Source organism: Amblyomma mixtum, chromosome 3 (genome assembly GCF_055824585.1).
Source record: "Amblyomma mixtum isolate Tamu chromosome 3, ASM5582458v1, whole genome shotgun sequence".
Taxonomy (NCBI): domain Eukaryota; kingdom Metazoa; phylum Arthropoda; class Arachnida; order Ixodida; family Ixodidae; genus Amblyomma; species Amblyomma mixtum.
This window is the reverse complement of record NC_143014.1, coordinates 129,600,668-129,609,714: the sequence shown is the minus strand read 5'-3', so window position 1 is coordinate 129,609,714 and position 9,047 is coordinate 129,600,668. Positions and strand designations below refer to the sequence as shown.

Here is a 9,047-nt window from a genome sequence, read left to right as displayed (position 1 = left end):
TCACTGTCCCCTACTGCATCTGCCAAAACAAGGCGGTCTATACGAGCAAGCGCACCGACAGCACGGCAGAGCCGGACAACGGGCGCACGCCCCTTATACAACGAAAAAATATGTGTCTGTAGGCAACCACCAGCCGAAAGCAATTCCGCAGATTTCAGAAAGATGCTGTCCGAAAGTAACCCGTATGAGAGAAGCCCCGAGAGAAAAAGAGAGAGAAAACTTTCAACTTCCAAGCTTTACAGATAGATGCCAGCGACGGTTACTAGACATCACAGCAGAACAATGGAGACTTTCACAAATGCCAGCACCCCACACCCACACAGCGATTCGCAGTGGCCGGCGTAGACCCGCAGAAAGTTTTGATGAGACTACATCAAGAAGGGAAGCGCCGCCGTTGAGGCTTCTTTGAATATGCTCTTAAGGTAAAGCTTCTATACTAGCCAAAACTTTCGCATAGCCTAGGTATGGAATTACACTTTTACGCGCACCTTGAAACCAGACAGCTTAAAACATGTACGGTACAGGGTGACCGACCACAGGCTAAAAGCACTCTTTCCATCAACAATCCGTGCAGTTTTTCAGAGCTTAGGTATCACGTTTACTGGTCCCCCGAGGTACAATGCATTTTGGCGCTTTGCCGTCCCAAATCTGGCAAGGCTTTAAGGAAATCATCAACTTGTTTCAGGAGGCGCCACTAAAGAAGAGAAAGAAATGGCGGACAAAAAATATATTTCATTGCAGACAAACAACCACCAGTGGCCTTTCTGCTTTTGCCAAGGCAATAATTTGAGCACCGACATGGTATAAAGGAAAGGTGCGTGAAAAGCCAAGGCCACAATGCATCAATCAGGTATACCCGATCGATGTACTATTGTGCTTCATTGCAATTATTGAGCCAACTATGCGTTAAACAACTGCATCGATGATTTCTCCGTTGTTTCCGAGAAAAATCTTCGCGCTGAACCTGCCCACACATTTTGCTTCTAGTGGTGACTGAAACTACACACAAGTTATATAATTGAATAGCCAGAAACTTCGAATAATGAACTGCCATTCGTATTACAGTCAAACCTCGCTATAACAAAGTCGCAGGGGCCCCGCGATTTTTTATACGCGTCTCTTCGCAATTACGGTACGCGTCCCAGGTTGTAACTGTTACATGCCAGCGGGCTTACATGCTATATTGGATACAGAGGACAACATGGCTGGCGTTTAGTGTGCCGCCAGCGTGTGTTGCGGGAGCCATCAACACGCGGAATATGCGTACTATCGTCAACAAAAGTAAGAGCCCCCCCCCCCCCTCGTGTTCGAACCTCGTCGCTCTGTATGCGGTCGCCACCTGACGAAGCATTGCTGGTGTAAAGACCGGCGCACTGCACCCGTCTCGACGAAAGAACACCAACCGAATATGCCAGCCTTCCGGACGCGCCCCTGTTTCTTGCGCGGGCCGTGCGGGCCTCAGCGCCTAGAAAACGGCCCTTGGAGGAGGAATGTCGCAGAGGAGAGAGAAAGTAGCGGCCTATAACGCGCTGTCAAGTTCGCCGAGCAAAGCACCGCCACCGGCGCTCCCGCCAATGCTCAAGCGGTTACTGGCACGCAATATCGCAGCGCGATGACAAGGTTTGTGCTGCGAACGGCGTCGACGGCGCTGGAACTGAGGAACGAGCTAAGAGCTAAGGCACTACAAACATTACTCAATATGGAGAGGCAATTTACTGATGGTGAAGAGACCACAAGCACACGGTGCAGCTAAGGCAGATCAGGCACGGATCACCACAGGGTGCGGACAGCTCGAGCCCAAGACCCATGTGCAGGCGATCACCGGTGACGAAAAAGCGCGGCTGGCGCTTCGTCTCCATCGCCTTCCTTTCAGTACCCGCTGTGGACGGCGCCGCGGACACCGACGATGACGGCGAGAGACAGAGATAAAACATCATGGGGTTTTTAAATGTTGGACGAGTCATGTGGGCGGACTCCTTAATTCAGGACTCCGATGCTTGCGCTGATGTCTGGACACGTCGGATGATCTGACGTTGGTCCTCCAGACCTTTACTGATCAGGGCTGCCTCCGACTGCTCGTTTAACGTCTGTGATGTAGTTAGGTTGGATGGTTTTCGCACGAAACTGCACAAAATGTGGAATAGCGCGGGCATACCGCCGCACTAGGGACAGGTGGGGTGGTATCCAGAAGAGCGGATGAGGTTGTACAAGTACAGGTTAGGGAAGGTGTTAGTTTGCATTCGCCTCCAGAATGCGGCTTCTTCGGTGGTGAGTTTAATATGGGGAGGAGGATATTTCCTTCGGTTCAGTCTTGGAATTTCTAGCCGTGCACCATAGTTTGGTGGTAGAGGGGTGAAGTACAGGTAAGGATCCGCTCGGTTTGTTAGCCCGCGAGTTCAATCGTTTGTCGCCTCACTGCCTCACTTCGATGGCCGCTATACAGACACATATATGTATAACGGATCGAAAGTACAGGTATCAATTCAGGCGCTACGCGCCCACTGTTGCTATATGATATAGTGTGATTACGTGATAACTGTTTTGGTCAATTTGACCTTCACTGCAGACAAACGAGTCCTGGACAAACATAAGTAGTAAGAGCTAACGCCCTTAAAAGGCACCCATTATTTGGCCCCGTTGCGTGTGACGAGCAAACACAAATTGCAAAAACAGAAAGATTCCAACTGTCTTCAGTTCAGGCCGGTACTAAAAAAAAAAAAAAAGAAAGGAAAATTCGCCGCTGAACTCCCAAAGCGCGAGGACACCTCACGACACTAAACTCGTCGGAAAACACGTGCATAAGCCAAGTTTCTTTTGCTGGATAAAAGTTCTGTTCAGGGTAATTCAGTACCACGGTGCCACACAAGTGAGCTGAGCGCAGAGCGGAAAAAGAAAACATCCAGAATTCCATGGAACAAGCGGTTAACCCTAGCACTTTTTTTTTTTACTGCACTAAATTAAGTATTTCTGCTCAGAATTGCACCTCTCTCCCCACCTCCTACTTTTTTTTTTTTCATTTTGAACGAATAAATTCCCTGGGATCACGTTCAATTACGTGTTAGCTGCCAGGGCATGAGCGCCTTCCGTTTGGTGTGCGCTAGCGGCAAACGACTACCAATGCGCAAGAAGGAACTGTAAATTCCTGGCCAAATCGCGATCGGTGCTGCATAGAGTCGGATACTTGCTCCATAGGTGTAGGCAAGTTTTGCTTCGGTTTTAACGGTACAGCGATGCTGTCGCTGACGCAAGGCTGGGCTTCGAAATCCACGACCGTAAATCAAGCCCATCCGCCAGGCCTGCGCGCTTCTCTGCGGGACAGCACACCGCCATGTTCACGCAGGAGAGAGCCGCACTGTCTTCGCGAAAGGTTGCACGAGCATAAAGGGCGGGCGATACCCTAAGACGCCCCTGAAGGTAAAGACGCGGCGTTGCAGCACCGCACACAAAGGAGTACTGGCTGGGCACGGTGTTCTTGGAACGATAAGGCTACTAACCAGCGTCTTGCAGCCAATGCGCTGGTGCGGGGTCGAACAATGGAGGCCCGCAAGTAAAAAGCGCAATACGGGGCGTGATACATGCTTAGAAACTTTTAATGACTTTACGGGGCTCTCAGTTTCGAAAGGCCAGACGTTTTGCAGCACGCACAACGCTCGTTCATCGGACTTGTAGTAAACCCAATGCTTCTAATAAAAGAAGAGAAAAAAAGAAACGTCAAGGCAGGCTAATCTTCCCATTCCGCGTTCAGAAGTGAACTTAAACCGCTCCCTTGGCAGGACGCATACATCTCTTTAAAAAGTAACAAAAAGAGTTGGAGTGCCTTATTCTCTGCACGCGATAAGCTGTTCCAAAACGTTTTGCAATAACTCTGCGTTGCAATGCTTTAACTCGAGCTAACCATCGGCTTAGACAGCGGCCCAATATATGAATCGGCACTTGATTTGTCATGTTTTTTTTTTTTTGACCATCTGAAACCTCATTCATTGTTTCCAAGCCTTTGTTTGCGAAACACCTTGTGCTTTGTAACAAGAAAGCTTTTTTTAAATCTCTTTTTGGCGTTTTCGTTTAAACGGCTAGCAACTTCACGTACTCCACGTCGCCACGTCCCTCCGAGTAGTTTTCTTCTTTACAACTATCGGCCGACGGATGCACTACCCACACCACTTTGGAGTTCTGCACGCATGCGTAAATGTATCCCACTCGTTCCGCGTTCATTCAAACCAATATATCACGCTTTTCTTTGCTTTCCTTCGCACTCTGACGGAAGCAACCCAAACTAATGGCAATATAGCACGGCGCTTTGAGCCGCGCCCTGGCGTTGAGCCAAAGAAGGCGTTCCGAAGGGCGGGCGTCTACTCAATAAAATCGGCCATCGCAGAAAATTTACAGGTGCACCGACGGGGGGGAACGAGCTTAGATCGCCAACGAGGCGAGAGGCGAGAAACCTCGAGGGCAGCGGATCAACGCGCTTGCTCCGCGCGCAAAAAGAGATCTCCTCCCAGAGGTGTTGTTTGCCCACATCCCTCACTGAAGACAGCCACAAATCCATCGACACGCTGGCCGCTACGCCTCGAGAAACAGCTGAAATTTATTTACTTCTTCTTCTTTGTTTCAGACTAGTCCGCATGTTGTTCTGCTCCAGAAAAAAAAAGCAAGAAGAAAACTCACAGCGTTAAGTGCATGATAGCCTAAAAAAGGAGGTATGAACAACAGAGAAAGATTCAAGCGAATAAGGCTATTCAGGACACTCGCTGCCTGGCTGCGAGCGCTGATCTTTTTAAACATTTCCTATTCCTTAGCGAAATACCAGAAACAAGGCAAGTGAAACTTGTCGAACAATAAAGATCCACGTTCTACGATACACAAGTCTCTCAAAACTGGAAGCGTCTCACGAGAGTCTTTTAAATCTTGAGACGACAACGGTAAACAGAAATCAAATCATCGTGCGCTGAATCAACCAACGATCGAGCATCTCCCCTTTAAGCCTCTGCGCTGTATTCATACAAGACGGCGCAAAGAAGGGACAGGATGCGAGCGACGCGGCTTTCCACTCACAACAACCTTCGCAGTCCTGCTGTCCCGATTCGTTGCCTTATTAATGATCAAGCACAGTGCTTTCCAAATTACTTGCTGAAAACGGGACGCCCTGCACAGAAGTCTCTCGAAGGGTAATTAATCCCGACTAACGAGCTGCTCGTGAGCGTTTCCTGGTGAAACCTGGCTCTTTCCTCGCATCGTTCCCAGCGATGCCCGTCCTCCGGGGACACTTGCAACGGCGCGTTCTTTGCGAACATGGACACGTACACGTAGGAAATGAACGATGGCTGCTGCCTCAACAAACTTGTGAACTCTTCAAGCTGCGCGACGCATGCTCCCGTACTACTCGACGCCACACGTTAGGGCACGGAGCTGCGGTTAGAGTTCGCTACGACTCCAACGCGCGCACTCCGGAGAAGAAAGCCGGCCAATGCGAAAACTGAGAAGCGCTCGCCTCAAGGCACAGCCTCGCCAGCGCCATGAGGGGCTGACAGCGTTGCAGCTCTCAGCACGATGCGCGTAGCATGCTTCAGAGGCGTGCGCGAGTATTTGTGCCCACGCCTAGCATTCACGAGAGCGGAAAAACCGCGGGAAATGAGTCGCTTCCGGAGAGACAGTTTGAGACAAACTTCGCATGCCACACACAAAAAAATGTTCACTCGTCGTGGTTCTTAGGGTATGTCGTCCCAGCAGTGGTTGAACGCAAACAAGGTGTGACACTCAGGCCACCGACGAAAACCATATTTTGTGTTTCTTTCTTTATTAAACAAGGCTACATCGCATTAGTTCATGGGATTCTCAGCGCAAAACCGCATGCATCTTCGCTACCTGCAACGTATCCTTTCGGCAGCTGGACGCCAGCTCCGAAACACGCCGACTGTTTTGGTGACTTAATTACCTGCGACACAACTTTCTACGACACACCTGTGTCGGGAAGAACTAAGTTCTCAGTGCCTGCTGTGTCCATAACAAAGACCTGAATTATAACTATTCGCTCCTCACAAACAAACATAAAAACCCCAGCGCGACAGCCAGAAGCACCGGCACCAGGCCGCAGGAAAGCTTTTTTCTATGGACTCGGTTTAAGCTCGTTTTTTTTTTATGGAGTCGAAATAAAAGCAATGCCATAGATAACATGAGACAACGTTCACATTTTGTTTTTGTTTTATTCTTGCTGGGCCGTGTTCACAAAGGCAACGTAAGGGGGAAATTGTACTTAACACAAGTGGCGTATGTCTCGTCGCAAATCGACAAAACCGTCCTGCGTGCGCTCATGTTTTCATATCAGTCGCAGGGATTTCGCGCTACGATGAAAAAATCTTTCGTTAACCCTTTTATTTAGGCTTCAATAACGACTGTATATATATGGTCGCAAAATGAACACAAGTCAATTTGCAAAGCCAGAGTATTCCCAGAAACAAACGCTGTTTACGCGACCAGTGCACTTCCTAAATCGCTTTATCGGGGTTTAACGTCCCAAAGCGACTCAGGCTATGAGAGACGCCGTAGTGAAGGGCTCCGGAAATTTCGACCACCTGGGGTTCTTTAACGTGCGCTGACATTGCACAGCACACGGGCCTCTAGAATTTCGCCTTCATCGAAATTCAGCCGCCGCGACCGGGATCGAACCTGCGTCTTTCGGGTCAGCAGCCGAGCGCCGTAACCACCGAGCCACCGCGGCGGGGCGCACTTCCTAAATCGGCCAGCGCCTATTATGCAAGGGGCAGATGGGCACTGCGCACTTGCATCCGTGGACTTGGAACCACTGTGTTCTCTGACCCTGCAACCGATTTCGATTTTGCACACGGCTGTGTTTGGTGTGTAAAAGGAGTTCCGACGTTTGGTCGATAAACCTAGTATTGAGTATGTGTTTTCTTTACACAGTACACAGCAACGTTTTCGCGTCTGCTACGAGTACCAAGCAGGACTATGCGGATTGAGGCCTACACCGTTCTTTGCTACCCTTGCTTCTTTGACAGACCATTACTTATTATATCATCTTTATAGTGACGTCCTCCTCAACACTTCCGGAATACAGTATACGTTTGAACACAGCCTTGGTTTTGCCACCGCGGTGGCTCAGTGGTTACGGTGCTCGGCTGCTGAGCCGAAAGACGCGGGTTCGATCCCGGCCGCAGCGGTCGAATTTCGATGGAGGCGAAATTCTAGAGGCCCGTGTACTGCGCGATGTCAGTGCATGTTAAAGAACCCCAGGTGGTCGAAATTTCCGGAGCCCTTCACAACGAAGTCTCTCATGGCCTGAGTCGCTTTGGGACGTTAAACCCTATAAAGTAAGCAAAGCAAGCACAGCCTTGGTTTTCCCTAATATGTCGCACAGTATTGCAAAATTTAAACATTCGTTTAGTTTTTCCCTTCGATATGATTTGAAACAGTTTTCAGATAGCCGCAAGTTATCAAGAAGAAGGGAGAAATAAGACATCTCTATTGAATTCTAGCCAAACAAAAACTGTTGGCCGTTCTTTTACAAAACATATGAGCATCTATTCGCGTGAATGGAAAACTTGTGTTTCCGGTAGTGAGTTCACATTAGAAACCAATTCGAAGAGCCAAAGGCAACAGCTTTCCCGTGTATACCTTTCACCTCTTACAAAGGCGTTTCTATGGCTGTGCCGACGATAACATGGACTACAGCAGTCACGAATGTTGCGACAGGGGAAGAAATGATAATCACAAGTGATATCACCCTATTTGTTCTCCAATTAGATCAAAGTGTAGGACCTGCTTTCTTCGTGCCCCTTTTTCTTATCGGGCTGTTCTACAGCGCTTTTTTTTTTAGGTTTCACTAACAATGCACCGACTGACTTCCGAACAAGTTTTGCTAACAACAGGGCTGCACTAAAGCAACTTCCTGCGAAACACCAACTGCAAGGTCTACGCTATCGGGAACATGGTTATCACACCAAATTGAACAAAGCAACTTAGACGCTGTCGCAGAGGCCTGTAATCTTATATATTTTTCCCTTCGCCAATTTTACGACAAAATGTCAGCAGACACGGCCATCGCGGCGCAGTTTCCGCGCTACAGTTCTGAAAAGTGCCAGCGGTGCTAAACGCTGCTGACAGACCTTCCATGTGTAATTTTTCTTTATTCTTGATTAAGACTCCAGACGGAAGAAAGGACGCAAGGTTACGTTATTACGTTATTAGTTTGTCTATGCACATACGAATAAAGCAACGCTTTTTTCCTATCTGCGCAAGTTCTTTGCGTCAGAATAAGTTTATGCTGCAGATAAGCACGACATGAGGAGGAGCGCTGAAAACAACCTGCAACGTTTCCACAATGGCGTTAGTGCGACTTGCGCTTCAAACCGACTGAATCTACCGTTATCGATGGTGCAGGGCAGCTATACTCTTCCCAGCGGTAGCTAGATGAATATTGTTCCTCCTCCTCCTCCTCCTCCTCCTCCTCCCTTCTCTGGGGAATCATGCTGCTTCGTGAAGGTAGGTTCCGACCCCCGTCTTCAGTGCAGCAAGCCCCAAGTAACGTCACTGTACACAAAATTGTGGCCGCGGAATCGTTTTCCAGCAGACGATGTATAATGGGCGCCAACTGCGGTTGTGTTCGGAAGCCCTATCCTTGAGTCTACTTCGGGCTCAATCATTCTTTCGTTTTAGCGACGACTCCCTCAATAATAGAGACCATACGCGAGTGCCATCCGGCCGAGACAAGCTGCCTGGTGAGCGACGCTTCAAACAAAATCGCATTCATGATGCCCAATTATAACGCACTGGCAAGCATGCTCCGGAAGCCCCAAAGAAAGAGTGAGGCAAACAAAAAAAAAATAGCAGGAACTAAAAATAACCGCAGCGACATTTGAATTCGGCACCAAAACTTAGGCAAGCAGATCTCGAAGACAAACACCGAACGCTTGGTCCAGGAGTATAAGCATGTGACTGACAACTCAAGGAGGTCTCAGTACAGTCACTGACTACAGAACCTTCTTCTGCATAAATTTGTTGACCTCATATTTTCTTGCTTATTACAATAAGGC

The 9,047-nt window shown here is 48.8% G+C and overlaps 1 protein-coding gene across 1 annotated transcript in view; it reads right to left on the bottom strand.

Annotated features, from left to right (window-relative positions):
• Positions 1 to 9,047, bottom strand: part of LOC149351810 (glycosyltransferase 25 family member-like) — a 372,526-nt gene that overhangs the window by 307,741 nt on the left and 55,738 nt on the right. The window lies entirely within an intron of this gene.